This window comes from Hyperolius riggenbachi, chromosome 5 (assembly GCF_040937935.1).
Source record: "Hyperolius riggenbachi isolate aHypRig1 chromosome 5, aHypRig1.pri, whole genome shotgun sequence".
NCBI lineage: Eukaryota > Metazoa > Chordata > Amphibia > Anura > Hyperoliidae > Hyperolius > Hyperolius riggenbachi.
Window position 1 is genome coordinate 285,479,517 of NC_090650.1, and position 15,195 is coordinate 285,494,711.

At 41.0% G+C, this 15,195-nt stretch overlaps 1 protein-coding gene across 3 annotated transcripts in view; it reads right to left on the minus strand.

The window, feature by feature from the left end:
• ATP9B (ATPase phospholipid transporting 9B (putative)) overlaps nucleotides 1-15,195 on the minus strand; it is a 409,962-nt gene that overhangs the window by 178,861 nt on the left and 215,906 nt on the right. The gene's annotated exons all lie outside the window — the stretch shown is intronic.

Consider the following 15,195-nt stretch of genomic DNA (forward strand, 5'->3'; position numbering starts at 1 on the left):
GCTCAAACAAAGTAGCGAAAAGCAATCACTAGTTTGAAAAAGGTTATTAAATGAGAGCCCTATTAGGGCCCTGAGCTGTGTCACACGGATATGCAGTGAGCTCTCCAGGCTGCCATGAGCTTGTCCTTTGATCCTACTTTTTATTATCCATACAGTTATGAAGAGATGGACTAGTCCAAAACCTGTCACTTCTGTCAGACTTCTACTACCTACTGTAAGTGACAGCAACATAGGAGAAAAGTAATTTATGGCTCATTTTACTCTGGAAAAACGTACTTCTTATTTGTCTATGTTTGCACATATTTAACATTTTCCGCCATAATGCCCCTCTAACTGTTTGAATGCTGTTCTACTACAATTGTTTTTTCTGCTAGTAAGTTTAAGGCTGTAATCTTTTAGAGCAACAAAGAAATGCTGAGTTCAGACCACTTTAACTTCTGAAACTGGCACATAGGAGTGTCCAAATTTGCTGTCAGTAAATGGATTTGTGTAGGTGTTGAAAATTAGTATAAGTGACTCCTGATCTACATACTGTAGATAATTACTTGCATTGCACAAAGGGAGTTTGAGTGCAGGTTGTACTCCAGACAGATGCTGCTGCCCTGAGTACAAAGAACAGCAATCTGAGATCACTGCCAGTTTTGAATAGTTAATTGGCTGAAAATGTAAACAGAATAACTATTTTTAATAATATTAAATTGCAAAACAACATACCATCCATATTTATAGCTATTTTATAATAAAAATGAAATTTACCTGTAACATGCTAATTGTGACCCTTATCCAGGTCATGATTTGCATAGCCACTAGGCACCCATGTGACAATAAGAACATGGCAATCCACCATCACCTAAACACCTGGCAGTAGCATGGGATTCTGCCATCAACTAAACACCTAGCAGTAGCATGGGACTCTGCCATCACTTAAACACCTAGTAGTCGCATGGGATACTGCCATCACCTAAACACCTAGCAGTAGCATGGGATTCTGCCATCACCTAAACACCTAGCAGTCGCATGGGATACTGCCATCACCTAAACATCTAGCAGTAGCATGGGATACTCCCATCACCTAAACACCTAGCAGTAGCATGTGATACTGCCATCACCTAAACACCTAGCAGTAGCATAGGATTCTGTCAGCACCTAAACAACTAGCAGTAGCATGGGATACTGCCATCACCTAAACACCTAACAGTGTCATGTGATACTGCAATCACCTAAACACCTAGCAGTAGCATAGGATTCTGCCAGCACCTAAACACCTAGCAGTAGCATGGGATACTGCCATCACCTAAACACCTAGCAGTAGCATGGAACTCTGCCATCACCTAAACACCTAGAAATAGCATGGGATTCTGCCATCGCCTAAACACCTAGCAGTCACATTGCATGGGATTCTTCCAGCAACTAAACACCTAGTAGTCTCATGGGATACTGTCAGCACCTAAACACCTAGCAGTCGCATGGGATTCTGCCAGCACCTAAACACCTGGCAGTAGCATGGGATTCTGCCATCACCTGAACACCTAGCAGTAGCATGGGATTCTGCCATCACCTAAACACCTAGCAGTAGCATAGGATTCTGCCAGCACCTAAACACCTAGCAGTAGCATGGGATACTGCCATCACCTAAACGCCTAGCAGTAGCATGGGACTCTGCCATCACCTAAACACCTAGCAATAGCATGGGATTCTGCCATCACCTAAACACCTAGCAGTCGCATTGCATGGGATTCTTCCAGCAACTAAACACCTAGTAGTCTCATGGGATACTGTCAGCACCTAAACACCTAGCAGTCGCACGGGATTCTGCCAGCACCTAAACACCTGGCAGTAGCATGGGATTCTGCCATCACCTGAACACCTAGCAGTAGTATGGGATTCTGCCATCACCTAAACACCTAGCAGTAGCATAGGATTCTGCCAGCACCTAAACACCTAGCAGTAGCATGGGATACTGCCATCACCTAAACGCCTAGCAGTAGCATGGGACTCTGCCATCACCTAAACACCTAGCAATAGCATGGGATTCTGCCATCACCTAAACACCTAGCAGTCGCATTGCATGGGATTCTTCCAGCAACTAAACACCTAGTAGTCTCATGGGATACTGTCAGCACCTAAACACCTAGCAGTCGCACCGGATTCTGCCAGCACCTAAACACCTGGCAGTAGCATGGGATTCTGCCATCACCTGAACACCTAGCAGTAGCATGGGATTCTGCTATCACCTAAACACCTAGCAGTAGTATAGGATTCTGCTAGCACCTAAACACCTAGCAGTAGCATGGGATACTGCCATCATCTGAACACCTAGTAGTAGCATGGGTGTTTATTTTGTATGGTAACCAAACTGGTTATTTTCTTGGAGGCAAAATTGCCATTTTCTCTACCAGAATACTTGTTTTAATTTTCTTTTTGCACTGGGGTGGATAATTTTACAAGGCAAAAATAAAAAATGTATATTCCATACAACACTTTCAAATCAGACCAAATCTTCTGAGATACATTGGTTGGTTCAAAATGAGAGCTACATGGTAAAAAAGCATAGTAAATAGCAGACAGATAAAGTCATATATGTCATACACAAGACTCTGTTGCAGATCCATTTCCCATAAGGTTAATTAGTTTCCATAAATGACCTTTACAACTTACAGACACAACTTTATAAAGACTGACAAGGTTTAAGGAATATCTATTCAGGCAGGATTGATTAAACATTTGAGAATTCTGCTGAGAACATCGGCTACTGTACATGATCTGTACCAGCTGCCCACAAAATCCAGAGTAATCCAAAGCAATAACCATGCACTGACCTTTTCTGTTTCCACACAGAACAGGAGGGCTAAAGAAAGTCACTGATTAGAGACCAAACCCATTCAGAATATCAATTATATTCTGTTTGTAAAATAAAATGATGGGGAATTTAAAATGATCAATTTTCCAAAAGAAGTTTTGAATCTTTAAACTATGTTGTGTTTTACTTATCCCATTTTACTCAACAGAACTGTTTTACAATTTGGGTTTTACCAAATAATTATTTAGTATTTATATAGTGCCAACATTTTCCAAAGTGCTTTACACAGAATATATCCGACCCTCCGAGAGACTCACAATCTAATCCCTACCATAGTCATATGTTCATCATAGTCTATTTTTTAATTAACTTATCTGTATGTTTTGTAGATGTGGGAGGAAACCAAAGTGCCCGGAAGAAACCCATACAGGCTTGGGAAGAACATACAAACTCCTTTCAGAAAGTGCCCTGGCTGGGAATCTAGCCAGGGACCCAGGGCTGCAAGGCGAGAGTGCTCTCCACTATGTCACCCTGCTGCCCAACAAGTTAGACAGAACAGTGCAGATTGGTAGAGAACACGCCAACCAGCCATGTATAATAGAACATACAGTCAGGTCCATAAATATTGGGACATTGACACAATTCTAACATGTTTGGCTCTATACACAACCACAATGGATTTAAAGTGAAACAAATACCATGTGCTTTAACTGCAGACTGTCAGCTTTAACTTGAGGGTATTTACATTCAAATCAGGTGAACGATATAGGAACTACAACAGTTTGCATATTTGCCTCCCACTTGTTTAAGGGGAACTTCAGCCTAAACAAACATACTGTCATCAAGTTACATTAGTTATGTTACTTAGAATAGATAGGTAATATAATCTCTTACCCACCCTGTTTTAAAAGAACAGGCAAATGTTTGTGATTCATGGGGGCTGCCATCTTTGTCATGGGGGCAGCCATCTTTTTGGTTGAAAGGAGGTGACAAGGAGCAGGAGACACAGTTCCAACTATCCTGTGTCCTGATTACCCCTCCCAGTCGCACATGCTAGGCTTAAAATGTCAAATTCAAAATGTAAAAAAAAAAAAAAATGCACCAAAACAGCAGAACGAGAACAACAAAATCAGAAATCCCATCATGCTTTGCACAGCATCAGGGTAAAAAAGCTCGGGCAGTTTTCTTCTGTGTAGCTAAAAATGAGGCTTGTATAAGAGAAACAAAGTTCTGATGCTGTGAAACTGTTAAAGAAACACAAAGCCTTTTCAGTGCTGCTGAGTCAATTTTTAGTCCGGAGGTGCACTTTAAGGGAGCAAAAGTAATGGGACAGAATAATATACATGAATTAAACTTTCACTTTTTAATACTTGGTTGCAAATCTTTTGCAGTCAATTACAGCCTGAAGTTTGGAATGCATAGACATCACCAGACACTGAGTTTCCTCCCTGGTGATGCTATACCAGGCCTCTACTGCAACTGTCTTCAGTTCCTGCTTATTATTTGGTCATTTTCTCTTCAGTTTTGTCTTCAGCAAGTGCTCAATCGGTTTCAAGTCAGGTGATTGGCTTGGCTGTTGCATAACATTTCACATTGCCCAAAACCCTTCTGAATTCATCCTGCTGCTTTTGTCAGCAGTCACATCATAAATAAATACAAGAGATCAAGAGGAGTTCCTTTCGATCTCCATAATCTTCTTTTCCTATCACTCTGGTACAAGTCGATCTTCGTCTCATCTGTCCATAGGATGCTTTTCCAGAACTATGAAGGCTTTTTTTAGTTGTCGTTTGGCCATCTTTAATCTGGCCTTCCTGTTTTTGAGGCTCACCAATGGTTTACATCTTGTGGTGAACCCTCTGCATTTACTCTGGTGAAGTCTCCTCTTGATTTTTGACTTTGACAAACATACACCTACCTCCTCCTGGAGAGTGTTCTTGATCTGGCCAACTGTTGTGAAAAGCATTTTCTTCACCAGGGAAACAATTCTTCAGTCATTCACCACAGCTGATTTCCGTGCAGATTACAAATGCAAATAGCACACTTGAAATCAACTCTGGACATTTTATCTGCTCCTTGTAATAATGAGGGAATAACACACCTGGTGTAACATTTGGTGAGGCAGCTGCGGCGAACGGCACCGCCACCGCAGCTGCCTCTGTGCCCCTGTTCGTCTCACCACCCGTACCTCGGGCGTCTAGCACGCCGAGGACGGGTATATCGGGGCCCCATAAGGTCGCATTGACCTCAGGAAGAGGCGGTTCAGCTGTCACGCCAGGCGCCCGCCGCTCCTGATTGGCCAGGTGCAGGGGGGGGGGGGGGCGTGCCTCAGGCTCTCTTCGGGCTCTTAAGCTCGGAGGATTCATTCATCGGGTGTCTGGCGTTGCGAATGCCTCGTGTGAGCACTCGGACCTAGTCAGGTTCCTGCGCATGATAGATGTATATGCAGTGTTTGCTATATACATCTATCTATAGTTAGTTATTGTATTTGATTATATGTGTATGACTCCTAGCTCTGTTTGACTACCCTCCTGTTTAGTGATTCTGTACTTTAGCCTATCTGATCTTCCTGCCGACTCTGCCTAATTACCGTTTACTCTCTGCCTTCTGATTCTGTACTTTATCTGCCCGCCTGTTGCCGAACTCGATTTTGTCTGACCTCTCTACTCACCAGTGAGCCCTCGTCACTGGTGAGATGTTCGCTGTACTGACAGTGCCCGCCAGCCCCTCTGGCGAGCTCCTGCCATAGCTGTCAGTAATTACTGTTGCACCAAAACACACTGTGCATTCAAGCATCTCTCTTGTCGGTGTACTATACCTGCATTATTAGTGATTCTGCAGATCACTGCATAATCAGGTATAGCATCTGTATTATTGGTGATACTGCAGATCACCACATAATCAGAGATCTGGTTGTTGCTTACACTGATTATTACACGGATTATTACACCTGGCCATGGAACAGCTGAGAAGGCAATTGTCCGATTTCTTTTGCTCCCTTACAAGTGGGAAGCAAATATGCAAACTGTTGTAATTCCTACACCATTCACTTGATTGGGCTGTAAATACCCTCAAATTAAAGACAAACCTTAACCAAGAATTGAACTTCATCCCAATCAACAGCCGATACCCCCTTTCCCATGAGAAATCTTTACTTTTTCTCGACTAGATCATCAGGGGGCTCTGTATGGCTGATATTGTGGTGAAACCCCTCCCACAGTTTGATGTTAGTACCTCACAGCACTGATGTCCTGACAGCACACTGTGGGAGCCTTGTTGCATTGTGGGAAATAACAGCTGTTTCCAGTTGCCAAAAAAGCAAGCAGCAGCTACTTCCACTGACATCACCTGCCAGCAGTAAAAATGTCACCATATGATGCATTTCAGAAAGTAAATCAGGGAGAGGAAATATTTTACAATGGGAAAACACTGACTAAATCATTTATATTTTACAATGGGAAAACACTGACTAAATCATTTATACGTAATTATTGTAAAACTAAGCACTTTTTTTCACTACGTTAGTTTCACTAGAGTTCCTTCTGCAGTTAAAGCACATCATGTGCACAAAACCTGCCCTACCTACATCTCGGAGCTTGTTCACAAGTATACACCAGGTCGCCCCCTCCGATCCTCCTACGACCTTCGCCTCACCACCCCATGCATTTCACACTCCCATGCCCGCCTGCAGGATTTCTCAAGAGCTGCCCCCACCCTCTGGAACGCCCTTCCACCACCCATCAGACTTGCTCCCTCTTTCAACTCATTCAAGCAAGCCCTTAAAACCCACCTCTTTATCATGGCCTACCCACCTCCTACTACACAGTAACTCTCTATTGAATATTTAACAGCCCCACCTAGTGTTTCCACCCCACCCTTTAGATTGTAAGCCTCTGGCAGGGTCCTCCATTCCCTAGTGTAATCTACAGGATCATGTGCTCCTGTCCTATGACAGCCTGTACTTGAATTACTGGGCCTACCTAACCAGCCCATATTGCATGATGATGTATTTTGTACAATTTGCATGTATAACTTTGTTCTAGGTTGTATAACCTTGTTATGTCTGTCATCCTTGTATCATTGTATATATTTATTGTCCAGCACTGCGTAATATGTTGGCGCTTTATAAATTCAATAAATAATAATAATAATAATAATAATAATAATGTTCGTTAGTTTTATTTCAAATCCATTGTGGTTATGTAAAGGGCCAAAAATGTTAGAATTGTGTCAATGTCCCAATTTTTATGGACCTGTCTGTATTTATCAAAACCAGTGCAAGGAACATTGGAGTATAACTGGTGCTAATGTAAAAGTTACCCTCTCCCAACCTCCATAGTTCTATATGGCTCATGATCTGCACAAAAACTGTGATGACCTGTGCACCAAAGCTGCCAGTTGTGCGCACAGTCTCTCCAACAAGTACACAAACAGCATTTCAAATGCAATAGAATCAAACTCCATTTCACGGCACCATAAAAAAATGTTTTGCTGAGGGTTCCAGCTTAAGAATGTCTATATAAGGAATTAATGTACAAATTAAAAAGGCATGGAATTTTCACTATGAACATATATACTGTTCATAAACTAACAAATCAGCACGACAGATAAAATTATATGATGAGCCAAGAAAGTAAAAGTAGCAAATTAATACTGAAAAAGAAGAGGAACTGAGGGTAGAGCAATTTTATTCAGCATTGTACAGAAGGTTTAACATAAGCAGACATCTGCAATATGCACAAAAGGATGCATCATCTGATTCAGTCAGTCAAACACTAAAGCATCTTTTTTCCCAATTAGAAACACAAATCAATACACCCTGGAGATGCAATAACTGCTGTAGGCAATTTGTATTATCATTTCTTTCCTAATACCTGTGCTCCTCAGTAAATTATTAAGAATTGCAAAAGAAAAGCAATCAGCCAAAGCAGTGACTGAGCCAACAGATTCCAACACCTCAAACCATTCCCTTCTTAAAATATAGTAATGTTTCTCTAATATTACACATCCTCTATAGTAATAACAAGCAAACCATGCCTATATACATAGGAGTCATTCATTAATTGGATCATACTATGATGAAATAACCTACACAAGTAGCCATTATACTGAAAGAAAGCCCCTCACAGTCAACTCTTCAGTTATCTTCTGGTTTATAATTTCAGAAAATGAATAATCCCTCGCTAAGAAATAAAATTAAAGGATCACTATCACGAAAAATTGTAAAAATTAAAGTACCTACGTATCAGATGTCCATTTGTCCCAGAATGAAATACACTATAAATTATTTTTTTCCAATTTCCTGTCCTTTACAGTAGGTAGTAAAAATCTGACTGATTTTGGACTAATCCATCTCTTCGTGGGGGATTCTGAGGGTTTTTGTTTATTTTCAAATGCACTTACTGAACAGCAGTTGGTTAATGTGCGAACAAGTAGAGAGGCCATGAGGAGATGAACAATTCCAAAACCAGATTTGTCAGATTTTTACTACCTATTGTAAGTGAAAGCAGCATGGGATAAAACATAATTTAGGCCTGAAACACACCAGAGGAGTTTTTCTGAGCGTTTTGAGTTTTTAAATCTGCTGCTAATGTTATCCTATGTGTCTGTGCACACTGGAGCAATGAGGTTTTGTAAAATACCCCATAGCATTACATTGGGAAGAGCTTTTGAAACCTCTAAAAGCTCTTCCCAATGTAATGCTATGGGGTTTTTTACAAAACCTCATTGCTCCAGTGTGCACAGACACATAGGATAACATTAGCAGCAGATTTAAAAACTCAAACCGCTCAGAAAAACTCCTCTGGTGTGCCCCAGGCCTTATAGTGCATTTTTCGCTGGATTTTCAAGATAGTGGTCATTTAAACAGTGTTGCTGTGGAACTCCATTTCCAAAATGCAGAGGATAAAATAAAACTATTACCAGTATGCTAAAATTGTTAAAAAAAACTACTCTTGCTGCTCGGATTCAGGTAAAAATGAAATTCTTCCTGAACATTAGCCTTGCAGTTTGGGTATGAGCAAACCAAACATCAGTGATATTCACAGGAAAGATATGCAGGCCTGTATTGTGACAAAAAAAAGTGCAGTATTCTCTCCAATCCAATCACATATTTTAATTTAAGGGAACCTTAACTGAAAATAATAACAAGTGTTTCAGGGCTGTGGAGTCGGAGTCGAGGAGTCGGGGCAATTTTGGGTACCTGGAGTCAGTGGTTTCATAAACTGAGGAGTCGGAATCAGATGATTTTTGTACCAAATCCACAGCCCTGGTAAGTATTAGACTAAGGAGTTGGAGTCGAGAAGTCTGAGCCATTTTGAGTACCTGGAGTCGGAGTTGAAGTCCGTGGTTTAATAAACTGAGGAGTCGGATGATTTTTGTACCGACTTCACAGCCCTGAAGAGTTTCACTAACCTGGAGCTTCGACCAGCCCCCCGCAGCCGTCCTGTGCTCAAGGCATGCCAAACCAATCCTCCATTTCCCTGCCGTGGCTTAGTTAAGTTTCTTCCAACTGATTAGTTGGCGGTCCACTGCGCCTGCGCGGCCCTTGCTGTGCGTATCCTAATACACGTTCACCTTGGCGAACACTTCCTACACAGGCACAATAAGAGAAAACATCTTACTGCGCCTGCGCAGGACGCATTCGCCAACGTGAACGCGTACGAGGATGCGCACGGCCGGGTAAGGTTCACTTTAAGTATCTGCTCTCTGCACTCTTATAAGATAACCTTATGGGTGGATTTCAGAGTAAAACAAACCCCCTAACTGACCTAGTTTCCCGCTAAGCCAATGATTGGCCAGAATAAACTTATCAATCGGCAGATTTTCTTTGAATGAGGTATTCAACCAAAGGTTTTGTTCACCTCTGAAAGCCCACCCTTAAAGTAAACCAGAGATGACAATATATAAAGAATCCATACTTACCCGTGATGTTAGTCTGTCAGTCTGGGTCTTCTGCGGCTGCGGGAGGTCCGCGCATGCACAGAAGACCCAGACTGGACCCGACTGAACCAATTACCGGGGCTGATCGCAGCTGAACGGCAGACCATGGGAGGAGGACTCGTACATGCTTATGGGGCTGGAGGAAACCCCGGGTAAGTATGGATTTTTTATATATTGGCATCTGTGGTACACTTTAAGGTTAGAAGCCTATAAATTGAGTCAAATAGCCGTATTATAGTCACCAACAAAATGGCTGCTGCCAACTCCAACAGGTGCAGTCCCCATAGCAGTCGCGTTATATTCCTGGATGCCTCTAGAGATGAATATTGTAGCAAAAATTTATAAGATTAACCCATTTGTACTGGGGGCATGACCAGGCTATCTTGGCTGGAAACTAGGCCTAGGAACATAAAAGGTTTACCAGAGATGGGGGGGGGGATGGGAGGGGGGGGGTTGAGGCAACTAAAATATCACCTCCCTGCAGTTATTTTATTGACTCCCCACCCCCATTCATTTGGTTTCATGTCAGAGAGCCTGTGTGTAGATTGGCAGGTGGCAGGTCATTGTGTTTGACACTGGATTTATATGACTTGATTACTTTATTGACAGATATATCACAGTATGACATGATGCTGAATCTATGTATATGCATATTACTAAAGTTAACAAATTGTATTTTAAAAGCAGATAAGCACGTGTTAAGTGTTTTGTTCTATTAAAAAACTACTTCAGACCTATTTTTTTAACGTTTTGCTGACCTCCTTTTTCTGGCCTAAAAGTATACTGAAAGTTTAGAGGAAAGACGGCAACATGGGCATCTCTGTGGCAATGTGACCCTGCATTGCTCTTGTGGCCGTGCAGCAGATGTCTTTATGCTACATGGTGCTTCAGAATAAACATTTGTCCTGCCAGAATTCTCGTCCCCTACACTGCATGTCTCAGCATTCTGGCCACATCAAGTCTCCTATCAACACAAACACACGTGTGCAAGTGTGTAATTTCCAGTGCCCTTTCTGCTATCTCAGCAGATACTTTAGATATCAAACCATTTAAAATGGTCTATTTTCTGTTACAGTGTCTTAGTGCTTAACCACTTTAGGACTTCTGGTACGCATATCTATGTCCCTTTAAACTGCGGATCAGGGGATTAGATATGCCTACTCTCACCTTACTGTCACATTGGCGATCCCCGCGCTGTTTTCCGTCGATCCACCGTCGCAGCCCCCTCCATCTGTGATCGGGATGTGAAAATCTTTTTATTCTCAATCCCAATCACCGTTCCCGTGTCTTCCGAGAGCTTGAAAACGTCACACAAGCTATCAGACCCGACACTTCCATGTTCATCTGTGTTCTATTAATAGAAACGCGGTCTCAGTAGCACCAGCTTGTGGCCAAAAAGTAAAAATACACCTAATTATACCAGAATACTGTTTTACACAGAAAGTTTATTATTATTTTATTGTATTACTTTTAACCCCTTCCAACCCTGCCCCACAGTTAAGTAAAACACTTGTAAAAAAAAAAAAAAAATGAAGGCTTGTAATAAGTGAAAAATTATCAAAATCCCTAAAGGGAAAATGCTGCTTTATTTCCAGATAAAATATTATCATCATACATTGTACTAGGGACACAACTAAAACATTGTTATAACCGGGACAAATGGGCAAATAAAACGTGTGGGTTTTATGTATCGAAGCACATTTTATTTTAAAACTATAATGGCTGGAAACTGAGAAATAATATTTTTTTTCTTTTTTTTACCTTATTATTCCCTTTACAATGTATATAAAATAAAATAATTTATAGCAAAAACTGCCACCTAAAGAAAGCCTAATTTGTAGTGAAAAAAAAAATATAGATCATTTCAGTGTGATAAGTAACAATAAAGTTATCGCTGAATGAATGGGGGGAGCGGTGAAATGTGAAAATTGTTTTGGTTGAGTCATGGAGAGAGGGTGCCAGGGATGATGGAGACAGAAGGACACGGAGAAGAAGAAATGTGCGTGGGCCTTTACCTTGCTAAAAGCTTTATCATTTTGACCATGGAGAGTTGTGGTTCATGCACTGCTGTCACTCAGTGTAGTCCGGCAACTTGCAAATTCACACTTTCACCACCACTCACCAGGTCAGTCAGTCTTGACCTGTACGCCGGTGCTGGACCCTAGCAGGTACACCACTCCAGCTAAACCAAACTGTAGAGCTGAAGAAATTTCCTCAGGTGTGTCACACCTGAGGAAGGCGACATATGAAACAGGTTGTGTACCTTGTCTTGCTTTGTTTGCTGTGAATACAAGAAGCCTTGAGTGCGGTCTCTAATTTCTACAGTTCTACGGTGTAGTCAGGCAAGTGACACAATTACTACACTACTTCCTGTGTCATCTGCTTGTTAATTACACAATGAAGAAGTTGAGTGATGATGCCAATATGCTATCCAGTGAGCAAAAAGGTGATACAGGAAAATGAAAAGCAGATAAAAAAAACAAAACACAGAAGCATGTACCACATAGCCAATTAAACAGCAGGGTAAAAGTGTAAGGGCCAGTACACCAAATTTCAATGTGCCTTTGCTGGCAAGGTTGGCAATATAGCCCAGGCATTACTTGCCAAGAGTTTAACCCCCCAGTTTAACCCTACCCCCCCCCCCCCCCCCCCCAGGTCATTCCTTATAAGCAAAATACAGTCCATTTCTCTTTTTTGAACACCTGACTTCTAATTTATCCAACAGGCTCTCTAGGTTCGGGGATGTGTTGACCCCTGGTCTACTTGGTTCTTTCTATAGGCTGGACCATAGGTCCAATTTGTTGTGCTGTGTGCACTTGCCCTTTTTAGCTTGCAGCTTGCTTGTGCTACAACCTCTGGCATTGGGTAAGCTCGTATGGTATTTTGTGTGCAATAGTGGAACACTGCCTGTCACCTGTGCCTGTTCATTCATTTGCTCATTCTTTTTTTTTATTTATCGTCACCCTTTTATGCAATGTCATTTGTGATTCCTTGTATGTACCTGTTCTTTGTTTGTTAAAAAATGTTCAGTAATAATGTAAAGTAAAAAAAAAAAAAGACAGATGGCTGCCAGCTCCTGTCCCCATTGTTTACCCTTTGAGATCCACCGCATCAGGATTGCGTTGTCGTTGAGATAAAAGTATGCCTTTCTCTCACGTAATTTACTGTCAATTGACATCAGTCAAGCGCCGCAGTGGATCGAGATTTCCTGAACGCTACATGCAGCTTCTGGAGTCGACAGCATTTGTGGTTATGGTCTATCACCTCGGCAAAAATGCAACGCAATAATGAATCGCCGGCAAACAATGACAAATGTTTTTTTTGCCCAGTAGCAGAAAAGCGTTTGGTCATAGCAAAACAAGCCACCAGTACCCGGCCGTGTGAAACTGCCCCTAATCACAAGACTAGCTATATAGAAAATGTAGAAGTTTTGCTATATAGTATGAGCACAGAAATCTCCATTTTGCAACATAAGACCTAACCAAGCTAATTTGAAAAGTTTTCCTTATAAGACAGAAGAAAGATAAGAAGAAGATTTCACATTAGACTTTGGACAGTTAATGTGGCCCTCTTCTCCCCTGCAGGGTATCCAGTCTTTATGAGAAATAGACAACAGTGATGGACATTTTATGCTGGCAGAGACCATCAACACATTTAACAAAACAGTCGTCAACGTTCAACACAAGCTGCCAATTTCAGACACATATTGACAGCTTTGCTTTCCTGAGGCAAATTACTAAACCATCCTGCTCCTCATTTCTGGAGACCCTTCAATAGATGATTCATTATCCAAATGACAAAATGTCACATTAACTCCTCCTTCAGTGCTGAATATGCCTAAAACATATCATGCGAAGCTATGCTAGGGATAATGCTAACACATAACGTATGTTTATGTTACACTGGAAATCTAAAGAATCAGCTATTTGTATTCAGAAAAAAAACACACAGAAATAAAAATGCTAAGGGTTAGTGTGAGAGAGCAATGACCTGCAAAGCATTACAGTACATTTCTACACCTGTAACATAACACCCACCAATAGAACACACAGACAAAAACATGCAGGTGTCAACTGCAGCACCTAAAATAGCACTATGCCACATAATACAGGAGCAAAATACATACATCAAACAGAATGCATACATGGGTTCTGTAAGTGGTTATCCATCAATTCAATTATATCTAATACACAACTACTTTTTATTTCAAATTATATCCATACCAGAATATTCTGAAAACACTTGTATGGTGCTCAACTAGAAATGTCTTGTGCAAAATGTAAACATATGCCTAATTTATAAATGGGCAAAAACACAGTTTGCCAGTAAATACTGCTCACCGTCGTTTAAAAGAATTTCATGATTGTCACTTTTTAAACTACTACTATTGGCTGCTGTTTTTCAGCAGTTTAGTGCTGAATGCTACATTTATACAGTGGTGATCCCCATGGGAAATACGGTAGCTGAAAACTGTGATGTTTGTTTTAAGCATCTGTTCACCACTTTTGATGTTATCAGCACTGTGTAAATCCTGGTGTATGGGAATAACGAATAGTGTGCGAGTGGTGAACTAGAATATATCCCTGTGAATTCCCCTGTGAAGAGATGGACTAGTCCAAAACCTGTCCCTTCTGTCAGATTTCTACTGCCTACTGTAAGTGACAGCATTACAGGAAAAAAAGTAATTTATGGCTAATTTTACTCTGGAAAAAACGTACTTCTTATTTGTTTATGTTTGCAAATATTTTCAATTTTACAATTTTTAGCCATAGTGCACCTTTAAAGCGGTTTAAAACCCTCACATAATATTCAATAAAAACACGGTTTCCTACTTTTTATATGCCATACGGTTATCATATTTGCATTTGTGTATAAGTATTATTATTTATTTAGATATTATAGGTTCCCAAAAGTACAGTTTTTTGCTTTGTGCGCGGACTTTGCATTTTGATAATAACTGGTTTTATTCATTATGTGGTGAAAGCAAACATGCTTTGACTTTCTGTCTGGGTGGAGCTGCTTCTCCACAGTCAGAGAATGTGTCACATTCCTCACTTAATACATTTAAGTAAGCACAAGATAACATTATCTAAAGTTCGGATGCATCCACTTTTCACTGCACTGAACTTTCAAGCTCTGTGTGTAACCCTTCGAATGCTGGTCTAGTAAAAAAAAATGCTGGTTGCATTTAATATGCTGTAAATAATGTTTTAGAGCAAAGATGAAATGCTGAGTTATATTCTGCTTTAAAGAGAACCAGAGACGAAGCCAGACTTAATGTTCAGTCTGGGATTTTATCAGGGCTGATTAGAAGCAGCCTGTGCAGTAAAGAATGAAACAGAAAGCAGGGTAGGTGTTTTCTCTAATGTTCCCACTGATATAGATGGTAAAATACATGAGGGTGCTTCGTCTCTGGTTCACTTTATGCTGGCCATACACTATACAACTGTGCTTTC